The sequence below is a fragment of the Python bivittatus genome, unplaced genomic scaffold (assembly GCF_059951505.1).
Source record: "Python bivittatus isolate LINGU-HERP-01145 unplaced genomic scaffold, Pbiv_v1 ctg000580_np1212, whole genome shotgun sequence".
Lineage (NCBI taxonomy): Eukaryota > Metazoa > Chordata > Lepidosauria > Squamata > Pythonidae > Python > Python bivittatus.
In genome coordinates this window covers 2,943,492-2,955,949 of record NW_028277087.1, presented here as the reverse complement: position 1 = coordinate 2,955,949, position 12,458 = coordinate 2,943,492, and positions in this window count along the sequence as shown.

Genomic DNA, 12,458 nt, shown 5'->3' with positions numbered 1-12,458 from the left:
TCAACCCTGATTGCTCATTGGAAGGATCGATAATGAAGCTCAAGCTCAGATTCTTTGGTCACCTAATGCGAAGAGAGGACTCTTTGGAGAAGACCCTGATGCTGGGAAAGATGGAAGGCAAAAGGAGAAGAAGACGGCAGAGGACAAGATGGTTAGAGAGCATCACGGAAGCAATGAGCATGAAACTGAGCAAACTCAGGGAGGCAGTGAAGGACAGGAAGGCCTGGGGCAATATGGTTCATGGGGTCACGAAGAGTCGGACACGACTTAATGACTGAACAACAACAAAAAATCTCTATCTAAAGCGGTATTTCTCAACCTCAGCAACTTTAAGATGAGTGGACTTCAACTCCCAGAATTCCCCAGCCAGCCATGCTGGCTGGGGAATTCTGGGAGTTGAAGTCCACACATCTTAAAGTTGCTGAGGTTAAGAAACACTGATCTAGAGATTATTTCACAAGCCAACATACTGTTGTCCATACAAGGAGGTGAATGCTGTCTACTGAGATCTGATAGACCGGTTAGCTTTTGGTCTGTAAAGTCTGATGTCTTCAGGAAGCACACCAAACCTGAGTGTCAAGATGTCAGCAACTATACATAGGAGTAATTTCCAATGTGGCATATACCTTGCACACTTTTGTGTGCTCCTCAGTTCCAGCACAGACAATCCATGGATGCCACCTACAGGTGATCAGAGACCGCCTACAGGTGATCACCCTGAGAGAGGTGATACCCTAATTAGTGAAAGTTTCTAGGGAATTTTGTCCTGTTCTAAGAGGGCTACCTGCCCAGGTTAGATTAGATGGGCCTGGAAAAAAAATCTCAAGCAACTCGCTCAAAGCAACAGCATTTTTTATTCATTCGTTCATTCATTCATTCGTTCATTCACTCATCCTCTCCCCATACGTGCTTCTGCTGCTCCCGTCGCGTTGGAGTGAACATAATTTACCATTCGTGTTTATTCTTGGCACATTCTTTGTATGTTTGCACAGTGTCCAACAAGTGTTGCATTTGGGAAAGAAGTTATTACGTGCATGGTCAACTTTGAGATTTAATATTTTTAGATGTTCGTATTCTTTTGAAGTTCGTTCCTATGACACGGGAGTTGACATCTGGACAAAGAAAGTGGATTTTTCTGTACCCTACTTCCAGCTAAGAGATGTATTGTTCAGCACTGGAAAGCCCAACATAATCAACAATTCAGTGGTTGGCAGAACAGAGGTCAACAGCAATTTATGGATCAATAACGTATCAACAGAGATTAGCTATGGATGGCTATAACAAAGTATGGCTTCTATTCACTGAGAGGTTTCCAGTACAACTGTATATATGTAGGTATGTCTGTGAATGTATGCTCTGTATTTTTCGTTTCTTCTTTCGTTTTTTTTTTCTTTTATACATTTGTGTGTTCTTTTTCTTGGGTTTTTTTTTTTTTTTTTGCATTTAGCTAATAGAAGAATGGGGGGGGGGATGATTTTTCTTCGCAATCTGGGTCTATGGTTCCCTTCCCTTGTTCTGATTCTCATGTATTGCGTGCATCACCCACAGTAGCAATTCTTAAAACATTCTTTTTCCTTTCCTGGCATTTACAGGTCACATGGACAGACATATAATCACCCTGACAAGAGTAAAGCCTCTGTCCAATTGACCTTACTTCTGAATGGTCAAATGAACAAGGATCACCCCCAATGTAGGTTTAAGAATTGCCAGCTCTCCAGCCATCAAGGTGAGAATTAATTAGAACACGGTTTTTCAAATCGGGTTCGATAATGACTTAATGGGATGCTGTGAGAGGCTAAAGGCACCCCGCTTCCCCCCAAGAAGGGGAAAAAAGCTTTAATATATAAATGTGCATTTGAAAAATGGCAATAAACAGAACTGTCTGCAAGGAGGGGGGGTCAAAAAAGTCAAGACACCAGCCACAGTCATGGGGTCTCTTGACTTTTTTGAATCCCTCTCGTGGACAGCCCTGAAAATAAACAAAATCATTGTGTTACTGCCAGTGTTCTATCATTTGAGCTTTGCCTCTTGATCAGTTTCCTGGATTTTTTTTTTTTTTAAGCGAGCAATTTCCATGGCCTGGAAGTTTGAAAACTGCTGGATTAGGAGATGTTTCTTTACTGATTAACTGATTGGGAAAATTATATGGCTGTCCACCTGAAAAAAGTAAGTCTGGGCAGCTAACCAACAATGCATTTTGATTATGCGATTGATTATGTGTCATGAAGTCGTTTTTGACTCCTAGCGACCACGTAGGTAGATTTTCTCTCTGAGGATCTGTCCCTAAACTGGTTTTTCAGGTCTTCCATCAGTGCACCCATGGCCAGTGTAACCAAGTCCATCCCCCTTGTTGCTGGTTGTCCTCTTCTCTTTCCTTCTACCTCTCCAATCATTATAGACTTCTCAACAGAGCAAGGTATTCATAATGATTGATTGATTGATTTATTGATTGATTGATTGATTATGTGCCATCCAGTTGGTGGTGATTCTTAGAGGCCCCAAGATAGACCTTCTCCAGGAGGATCTGTCCCAACTTGGCCCTTCAGGTCTTGCTGTAACTGAGTCCATCCCCCTTGCTGCTGGTCCTCCTCTTCTTCTCTTCCCTTCCACCTTTCCAATCACTATAGACTTCTCAACAGGCGAGTTATTCATATTGATTGATTGATTGATTATGTGCCATCAAGACAGGGATGTGTTGCAAGAGCAGGAATACTTTGCACCTACCACCTCTTCTTAAGTAGGATCTGTTGACTTTTTCCATGTTCCCAGAATTATCTCTTCCTCCCACAGCATCAAGATTTCTGGCACAGGCAGTTAAATGTTCAGAAAGAAAGAATGAACAATTGCTCTGACCGCCTCTGTAAATGCAACGATGTAACTTTTTGCAAAAGTGGGAGTTCAGAACACAAGCTTGGGAAGGGAAGGAGACACTAAGTTCATGCCAGGGTTACTATTGCTGCAAATGAGTGCATTCCAAATTGTTTCAAGATTAAGTTTTAACCAAAAATCCATTCTTAATAATGGAAAAACAATCCTGAACATCCAATTTAAAAATGGAGACCTCTGATTTGGACTGGTCTTCAAGGGCCCTTATGTACACTGTTCCAGCAAGAGAACCTAAGATATATTATGTTTACAGCATTTCCCCAATCTATTAAAGAAGTTACCCAGTCAAAAATTAAGATGAGCTTTGCTCTTGGAAAATCCATGCTGCCTTCTGGGAATTTCTGCATCGTTTTCAAGGTGCCTGTAGTTTGAACTCTGTATGGTCTGTTCTAAAATCTTCCCAAGTATTGATAATAGACCAATCTGCTTTTTTATTATTGTTTGGCCTGTTAGCATTTTTGCTATGAGAAGGTGGAATACTGATTCCTTTCTTTTTCTGTTATTTTGAAGATATTGAAAGAAGCCCTTTCAAAATGGTCATTTGCATCCTTTGCTAACCTCATCTTTCCGACATCAGGTCTTGAGTTCGGGACTCTCTCTCTCTTTGCGTAAACACAAGGGTGCCCTCTGCTGCTCTCTCTTTTCTTCCCCATTGGAATTGCTTGCAGTTGTGCATTTATTTATTTTTTTGCATTTGTGTAGTTCCTCTTCTAGGAACTCTCACCCAACCCATCTCAACCGGCTTGTTGTTGTTCAGTCGTTAAGTCGTGTCCAACTCTTCCTCTGCCCTGCGTTTAGTAAAATTCCCTTTTTCCGAAGCCAAGATCCCGTTCAGTTTCGGTTTCCCTTTTCATCAACCAGTCGGTGGACCTGGCTAACAGTTAAGGATAATAGGAGTCAAAGCTGACACCTGCTGGACAGCAGAGCCAAAAGCCATTGTCGCACAGTACAGCTTGCCATCGGTTTCACTTTGGAATGGTGGTTTTGAATTAGCCACCAGATGTCACTAAAGATCTGTCATTGTAAAAAGCGGCCCCAAAAATTGTGAAGTCGCTTCAGGGGTCGGTGCTGCGTTTTGATCTAAATCCAAACCCTGGATCGGCTGGAATGCAATGAATGATGTTCCTGAGGAACAGCTGTGAAAACAATACTCCTGAAACCAAATGGAATTACGGCTCCAACTCTGTTCCCTGTTCTTGCTCTCTTGATTTGCATGAAGAAAGCAGGGAGCAGCCAGGGGTGTCCACAGGGTGTGGTCAAAAAGGCAAGATGTGGTCGTGATGGTGTGTAATGGGCAGTAGGAATAATCTTGAGGGAGAGGAGGAAGAGCCGCAACCAGGGTAACAGTCAGATAAGGGAAACCTGAGTCTGGGCCAGAACTGTAACCTGAGAAAGTGTCTCAGGCAAGACCCTCCCTAGTTCTTATGCAGATATGGGGCAGGGGGGAGGCACATTCAGGCTTGCAAGAATGATGTCAGCCCTTCAGTGTAGACCAGAGTAGGACACCAGAGTTATGAATGTTAATACTACTTTTATTGTAAGGTTACAGTAACAGAATCTTGGAAGTCTGAATCATCATCGCCATCCAGTCGTGACTGGAGCCCTTGGAGCAACACCTAAAGGACTCCCTTGATATTTGGAAATTTTGAATTTATCGGACCCAAACATCCTAATTTTACAAAAAAATACCTTGCTTGGAACTGCCTATATCCCCAGATGCTACCTTAATCATTCTTAGGTCCTTGGTTAGGGCTTGAATTTTTAAGTTTCCACCAGTCTTTGACTGTGAATTGAATTGTAGATTACTACTACTACTACTATGAGAAGGAGGAGGAGGAGAAGAAGAGGAAAAGGAAGATAATCCATACTTCTGCTGGTACAGCACTCAGTTGTTGGAGGTCAAGAAAAAGGGAGAAATTAATATTTGGCTTAGCTTTATAGCCAACGCATTTTTGTACTTCTCTAGATTTTGCTAACCAGCTTTTGGCTTAGAGAGAATCTATTTATGGGTGTATGTGTGCATACACAGACACAGACACACACTTATGGAAATATGGATTTAAATTCTTTATTTAAAAAGATGAACAGGCAAAAATGAAGGCATCTGAAACTGACTTGGTCTTGCATTAAGCCCTAATGTAATTCAGCTCTTTTATAGGGTAAGTGCAAGATGCAGGCTTAGTGATTGTGGCTAGGATCAGGTGTGAATCAGGCCAAGTATCATGGCTTAGTCAACTAACCAAGGTTTTACAAAAATCCTAGCTTTGTAAGGAGTGAATTCAGCAATTTGATGGCCAGATCCAATGCCCTGTTTTGTATTCCTTGTTGAGGCTGTGGACTGCAAATGAAGTAATATAAATAGAAAACGGAGGTTTGTGCCATGATGTCCCATCATAATAACATCATCTCAGCATTTGACCAGTTTGCCACCTGAAGTGTGGAAAGTATGATCACCGTAAACCCTCAGTAACTATAAACTAGGCACAAAACATTGTCACAGCCTCACCCTTTGCAACGGTAATGGAATAATTGAAGCAGCAGAGAAATTTCTCAGAACTGTGTTCGACAAAATGGACTGGCACATTTTGATAGCTGGGACACATTGATATATTAATTTGGGAAGGAGGCAAAGATGGGAATAAGCAGACTATTTTGGCCAGGGGTGTACAGGCCCCCAGAGATGGCCTTGGGGAAGCTAGGTTAGGCAGAGGCAAACCTTGTCTTAAATGTTGTGTAAATTGCATCCAGGCGTTCTGCAAATTAGTTATATGTAACTCCACTTGTGAACGTGGCAATAATGGAGCAGCCGGGTGCTCCACAGAGTAGCGTGTCCTGTGAGTTGGATCCCAACTCTTTGAGCCAAGATAAGGTTCTTGACCTCTCTTAATGGAGAGTAAGAGGCTTTCAGCCCTCCAAGGTAGGCCAGCTCAGGGAAAACACACCACAAAGGATACTGGAACTCTACTTTATTGAGACAAGCTATAGTAACAGAATCTTGTAACTCTGCCTGTGTTTTTCCTTCCCTCCCTCTTATATGCTAGTGCCGTGTTTCTCAACCTCAGTCACTTTAAGATGTGTGGGCTTCAACTCCCAGAATTCCCCAGCCAGCTTTGCTGGCTAGGGAATTCTGGGAGTTGAAGCCCACACATCTTAAAGATGCTGAGATTGAGAAACACTCTGCTAGTGAATTAGGGAAGAGTCCATCTGAACTACTTTCTCTTGCTATTGCTGTTGCCCAAGCTTAAAGCATGCATTAATTAATTAATTCAGTCATTAAGTTTGTATGGCCGCCCATCTCAGATTCATGACTCTGGGCGGCTAACGATAATTAAAAACATCATCAAGGATATAACTATATAAACAACGCACAAGGGTGGGCACCACGAGAGAAAGGTCTGTCCTCCTGGCCCACCAGGTGACATTCCCTAATAGGTGGGACATGGAACATAGGCTCTTCTGCTGGACCTAATGGGATGTGCAGACATCATGGGGCAGAGGTGGTCCCTCAAATAACCCATAACCATCCTAGCTTCCCCAAGGTCATCTCCATGAGTCCCTACAACGCGGTTGTGGGGTTTTGTTCTTTCTCCAGCCCTGTGAAGTCTGCTTGGACCATTCACCCGAGGGTCTGCGATAGCCCACCCTTGATTTTTGGGCATCTGTGCCACTGAGCTTTGGCTAGGCAGCAGAGCCAGAGGGACATTAAAAAAGGCTTTAAGTCAATACGAGGCTCTGCGGTCACTCATCTCTTTGTCAAAATGATGAAAGCTTCGGAGGAACTGGTATGGACGCTGAATATATCACATGATATTGCGAAAGTAAGGAGCGGCCTGACGTGACATCGCCATGTGAGCCCTGCCCTTTGGGAGTCCTGATGTTGCACAGAAGCAGTCTTTTATGTGGTTTGTGGTGCAATGTTGTGATGCATATTGCATCAGTTGCCTCCTTGCCTCCCCCCTCCCCCAGATGACCACAATAACCAGGGAGGGAAGAAAGGCTGGTGTCTCAGGGGTCACAGCTCCCTCTCTTGAGAAGCCCATAACGCTGGTAAAGGTGGAAGGGAAGAGAAGAAGAGGATGGCCAACAGCAAGGGGGATGGACTTGGTTACAGCGGTGATGAGGGCACCATTGGAAGATGTGAAGGGTAAGGGACAGATCCTCCTGGAGGAAATCTATCATTGTGGTCACTATGACACCAATTTAATGATACCTAATCAGTCAATCAGTCAATCAATGCAAAGACCCAGCTCCCTTAAGAAGTCCATAATGCTGGGAAAGGTGAAGAAGAGATGAAGAGGCCAACCAGCAGCCAGGGGGATGGACTCAGTTATATCATCAATGGGTGCACCATTGGAAGACCTGAAGGACCGGGTTGGGGACAGGTCATCCTCAAGAAGATCTATCTATGTGGTTGCTAAGAGTTGACATTGACTTGATGGTACATCCTAAGTCAACATCACTGCAATACCTGGACTGTTCCTGCTCCCTTATTCCTCCAGCAATTCATATTCTACAACAAAGGTTCCCGAACTGAGATCACAAGAGCTTCAAGCTTCAGGAAACCTCTCAAAAATTGTCGCTTTTTTTTTTTTTTTTATGTGACAGAAAACCAGTGTTTGGCTAGGAACAGGAAAACCCAGGTTTGACTTCTCCCTCAGCCATGGAAGCTCACTGCGGGAGTTCAGCCTAGTTGCTCTCTCTCGGCCCAGCCTACCTCACAGGGCTGTTTTTATGGAGAAAACTGAAGGAGAGAAGCACTTTGGCATTCTGCATGGTGTATGCAGATAGACTGCAGATAGACTACTGCAATGCGCTCTACATGGGGCTACCCTTGAAGAGTATCTGGAAGCTACAGCTGGTCCAGATTGCGGCTGCACGGGCTATTTTTGGAGCCCCAAGAAGGGCCCATGTAACACCGTTGCTCCGCAAGCTGCATTGGGTACCAGTTTGCTTCCGGGTCCAATTCAAGGTGTTGGTTATCACCTTGAAAGCCCTACATGGCATGGGGCCAGGGTACCTAAGGGACCGCCTCTCCACTATGTCTTCAACCCGTCCCACCCGATCGCACAGAGAGGGCATGCTTCGGACACCCTCAGTAAAAGAACTCCATCTAGCGGGGTCCAGAAGGCGGGCCTTCTCTGCGGTAGCCCCGCCCTTTGGAACATCCTGCCCCCGGAGGTGCGATCGGCCCCCTCACTCCTGGCCTTCCGAAGGGCCTTGAAGACCTGGTTCTGCCACCTGGCCTGGGGTGGGGAGGGAATACTTCAAGCAGGGGGATGGCTAGCCCCATAGTGGCCAGCTCTCCGCAGCCTGATTTTCCATCTTCTTGGATCTTCCTTTTTTAATATTGTTTTAAATTTTGGATGTATGATGTGTTTTAGACATATTTATAGTTTTAATGTTTCCTGTAAGTCGCCCAGAGTCCCCTATTGTGGGGGAGATGGGCGGGGGAGAAATCCAATAAATAATAATAAATAATGATAATAATACTGTCTGGAGGATAGGCAGAACTAAATCTAAGAAATAAACAGATTTTAAAAAGGGAGTGATTAATAAAGCAGATTATATTTGTTTAGTGTATTTAAATAGATCTACATTATTTAAAGCAAATTATGTATTGGTCCTGCCCTGCAAACTTTGCATCAAGTGGCCTGATGGGCTACAGTTCTCAGACTCCAAAATGCTCATGTTTTCCTGCTGCACATCTTTAGGCAGTTGGTTTCTCCATGGGGGAGCTGTGACTCCAAGTTCCATTGTACAGATATATACACGGGGGAGCTCTGAGGTTGCTCCTGGGGTCTGTGGGAGCCCCTCGCCCAGCTTAGGAGTCACAGCCCCGAGTGCTCCCACCACCACAGGGACCCCTTTGCCCTTGACTTTCCACATCCTCTCCAGTTCCTCCTTCAGGCCCTGGTCCTTCTCCTTCTTCCTGAGGTTGCTGTCAGTTGGCACCGCTACTTCTATCACCACCGCTGTCTTCTGGTCCTTCTCGACTACCACGATGGCTGGTGGATTGGCCAGTACCTGCCTGTCCGTCTGGGTCTGGAAGTCCCACAGGATCTTAGCCCTGTTATTCTCCACCACCTTCTGTGGAGTCTCCCATCTGGACTTGGGAGGGTCTAGCCCATACACCATGCAGATGTTCCTGCACACAGTACCAGCTCCTTGGGTGTGCCGTTCAGTGTATGCTGTTCCTGCCTGCATCTGACACCCTGCCACTCTGTGTTGGGCTGCCTCTGCCCCTTGGGTGCTGCCTAGTGTGGCAGACCCTGCTTCGATGGATCTGGTGCTTAGTGCCAGGTCTTGTGCGGCTATGATCAGTGCCTCTGGGCTGTCTTCCAGCCCAGCCCTTTCCAGCCACTGAGAGATTTCCCAGTGTCAGCCACCTCAGCTATCTGCCGATGGTCCATCCCACGCAGGGTCTCGTCTTGCCACAGCGCTTCCTCCGCTTGAACTTCCTCCATGTCTGCTGCTGCCTCAGGCGTTCTCTCAGCAGCTCATCTTTGGCTGCCATCTTACTGGTATACTCCTGGATGCTCCGGGTTTCATCCAGGACAGTGGCTTTGACACTCACCAGACCCCGCCCGCCCTCTTTCCAGCTGGTGTACAGTCTCTGGGTGCTGGACGTGGGGTGGAAACCTCCATACATTGTGGGAGATTCCAAGTCTTCACATCAACAGCCGCCATGTCCTCCTTTGGCCAGCTCACTATACAGCAGGGTATCTGAAGACTGGCAGGGCGTACGTGTTGATGGCGTGGATCTTGTTCTTCCTACTGGGGTAGCTCTTCAGGACCTCTCTTTTCCTTTGGTGGTACTTGGACGTTGCTGTCTTCCTTGCTTCCTCATCGTGGTTCCTGTGTGACTGTGGGACACCAAGGTACTTGTAGCTGATCTGCATAGCAGATGCACACACACACACACGTATTTAGGGTGGAGGGGAACAATAGGACCTGGACATATATAGGCAAAAAGTTACAAGTCGTCCCGGGGTTACAAGCTAGGGTTACCAGCGGTGATTGGATCTGTAAATGCTCTAAGATGAATTGAGGGCTGAAAAGGAATGTTTGAAGTACGTTGTCATCGTCGAAGTTTATAGCATAATAAATGGTACAGTACAGAAGGAGGGAGGAGACGGTTCTGGTTTGGTGCTAAAAGTTGGAGTCATCTGACAAACCTGGTCGGTAGGAAAGGCAGGGGAAACCCAGGGCCCCTTCGCTTGTGGCATAATTCTAAGGCGTTGAGCCTTTCCTAGATCAAGATGTGGGTGGCCAGATCTGGGGCTGGTTGCCAGCCCCGCTTTCTGGAAACCAGCCGCTTGTGAAACATGATAAATTGCAGATCTGGGTTTCTTCTGTCTTCCGTTCCCTGCTTTGCGTTGTCCACCAGGAATGCCAGTTCTCTAAACATTCCCTTTATAAACATCCCGGGGTGAGGAGGCAAACAGCCCACGTGAAGGTTTTGTGGGTGTTTTCTGTTTCCACTCCTTTCCTGCAGCGAGGAGAAATATCTTTCGCTCTGCTTTCACCTGCTGCTGCTTCGAGAAGATGCTGTCCACTTTCGGTTGTGGAGAGGAGTTTTGACGGTTTCCTGGCGGCAGAGGATGGTCGCTCTCACCTTTTTTTTTCTGTCCAAGGAAATTGTCCCTTAGGTGGAATCGCTTGTGTGGCCACTGGAGAGTTTTTGTATCTTCCAAGCCCAAGCTGCTTCTTTGGTTCGGGGCCTCAAAAACAGCAGCGAGCCAAAATAGTTCTCCATAGCTATGGAAAATGGAAAATCTGAATATTAGATTTTGATGCCAGCTCATATCAAGTTTATGTTCGAGATCTTCCAAGGTTACTTACTTCTGTACACCAGGGTTTCTCAACCTTGGCAACTTTAAGATGTGGGGACTTCAAGTCCCAGAATTCCCCAGCCAGCATTTTTGGACTTCAACTCCTAGAATTCCCCAGCCAGGATTTGTGGACTTCGACTCCCAGGATTCCTCAGCCAGCTGGCTGGGGAATTCTGGGACTTGAAGTCCACACATCTTAAAGTTGCCAAGGTTGAGAAACACTGCTATACATGAATATTTTACACTGTTTGGAGGGGGAAAAAACTCCTTGGGGAAATATGCGGCGAACTCTAGGTTTGTCCAGTGAGCAAAACTCAATGCACCCATTTTTCAACTTGTCATGAGCAACTTCTCAGCAGTATCGATGTGCAAAACCCCCACTGGTTCCTTCGGCTTTCCTGCCGTGCTCTTCCAGCTGCATTTTGGTCTCCGCTGCCCACTCCTACCAGCTTTTTCTCCAAAGGGTCTGTGGCCCACCCCTTCCTTGAGCATCCCTTTCTCAAGGCCTTTGCCCACCGCTGCACGGAGGTACCCTCCAGCCATCCTCGACCAGCCTGGAATTAGCTGACGCCATCGCTGATCCCTCTCCTCCCCTCGTTCCCAGCTGAGGCCAGACCCCCGTCTTCCCTCCAAGGAAATGGGCGCAACGAAGCCCAGCCGGTTTTCCGTACCTTGAGGTTACCCTCAGACGGGGTTGGAATAAGGGAGAAAGATGCCCTTAACAGGTCCTGTACGCACCACGTAACCCCATGTCACTTTTAAGATGGAGATAAGGTAACCTCATAGGAACACAGTCGGACACGTTTGTGCTGTGGTTACGTGCAGGCAGGGCAAGATCTTTAGCTGGCAAGAAGTTCACTCCAGTTTCATCCTGTATCAGCTGCCTTTCTCCATAGCATGTCCAAACCGCCATCAACCGTGTGTCCCTCCACTTTCCCCCTTTATCCATATTGCACGGCTGCCCCACGACGTGACTTCAGTTCCATAGCAACCAGTTCAGCTAATTACTTTCAGGACTTGTGACATCCCCGGTTTGCTGGAATGATTCTTATCTTATGGATGGATCGATGTGTAACGTTCAACCTGCTTTGACAGCGTTTAAAAAAAAACGAAATCTGAACGCAGGAGGACAATTCATCTAAAAATATGACAAGCGAGAATGAGGCACAAAAGGGGAAACCAATTGATGCAGACTTAATGATAGGATTGTCTCAGCCCTTTGTCTGGGATCAGGAACTAAGCAGAGGTGGATGGGAGACCACCAGGCGATCCCTGTGGGAAATGGAAAAAAATCATGGAAGAAGACAAAGGGAAGCCACATTGCTATTGTTGCCAAAGTAAGTTTATGGATGAGTACGTGAGGTCACTAGGAGTTTTGCTCATCTGCAAAGAGACTTTACTTTTTAATGACTTTGTCGCAATAGTAGATTTAATATTTTAATTCTGCTTTAGGAAGTGATCAACATTTAACTGGTTTGGTAACCAGGCCTGGAATGGAACTGGACTGTTTGTCTGTTTGTTTGTTGAATTTATACCCCACTGGTTTACTTATTGCAACAGTCAAGGCAGTTTTCAAATATATATATATATATATATATATATATATATAAGGCAGTGAAGGACAGGAAGGCCTGGCACAATATGGTTCATGGGGTCACGAAGAGTCGGACACGACTTAACGACTAAACAACAACAACAACAACAATACATGTATGCATGTATGTATGTATGTATGTATGT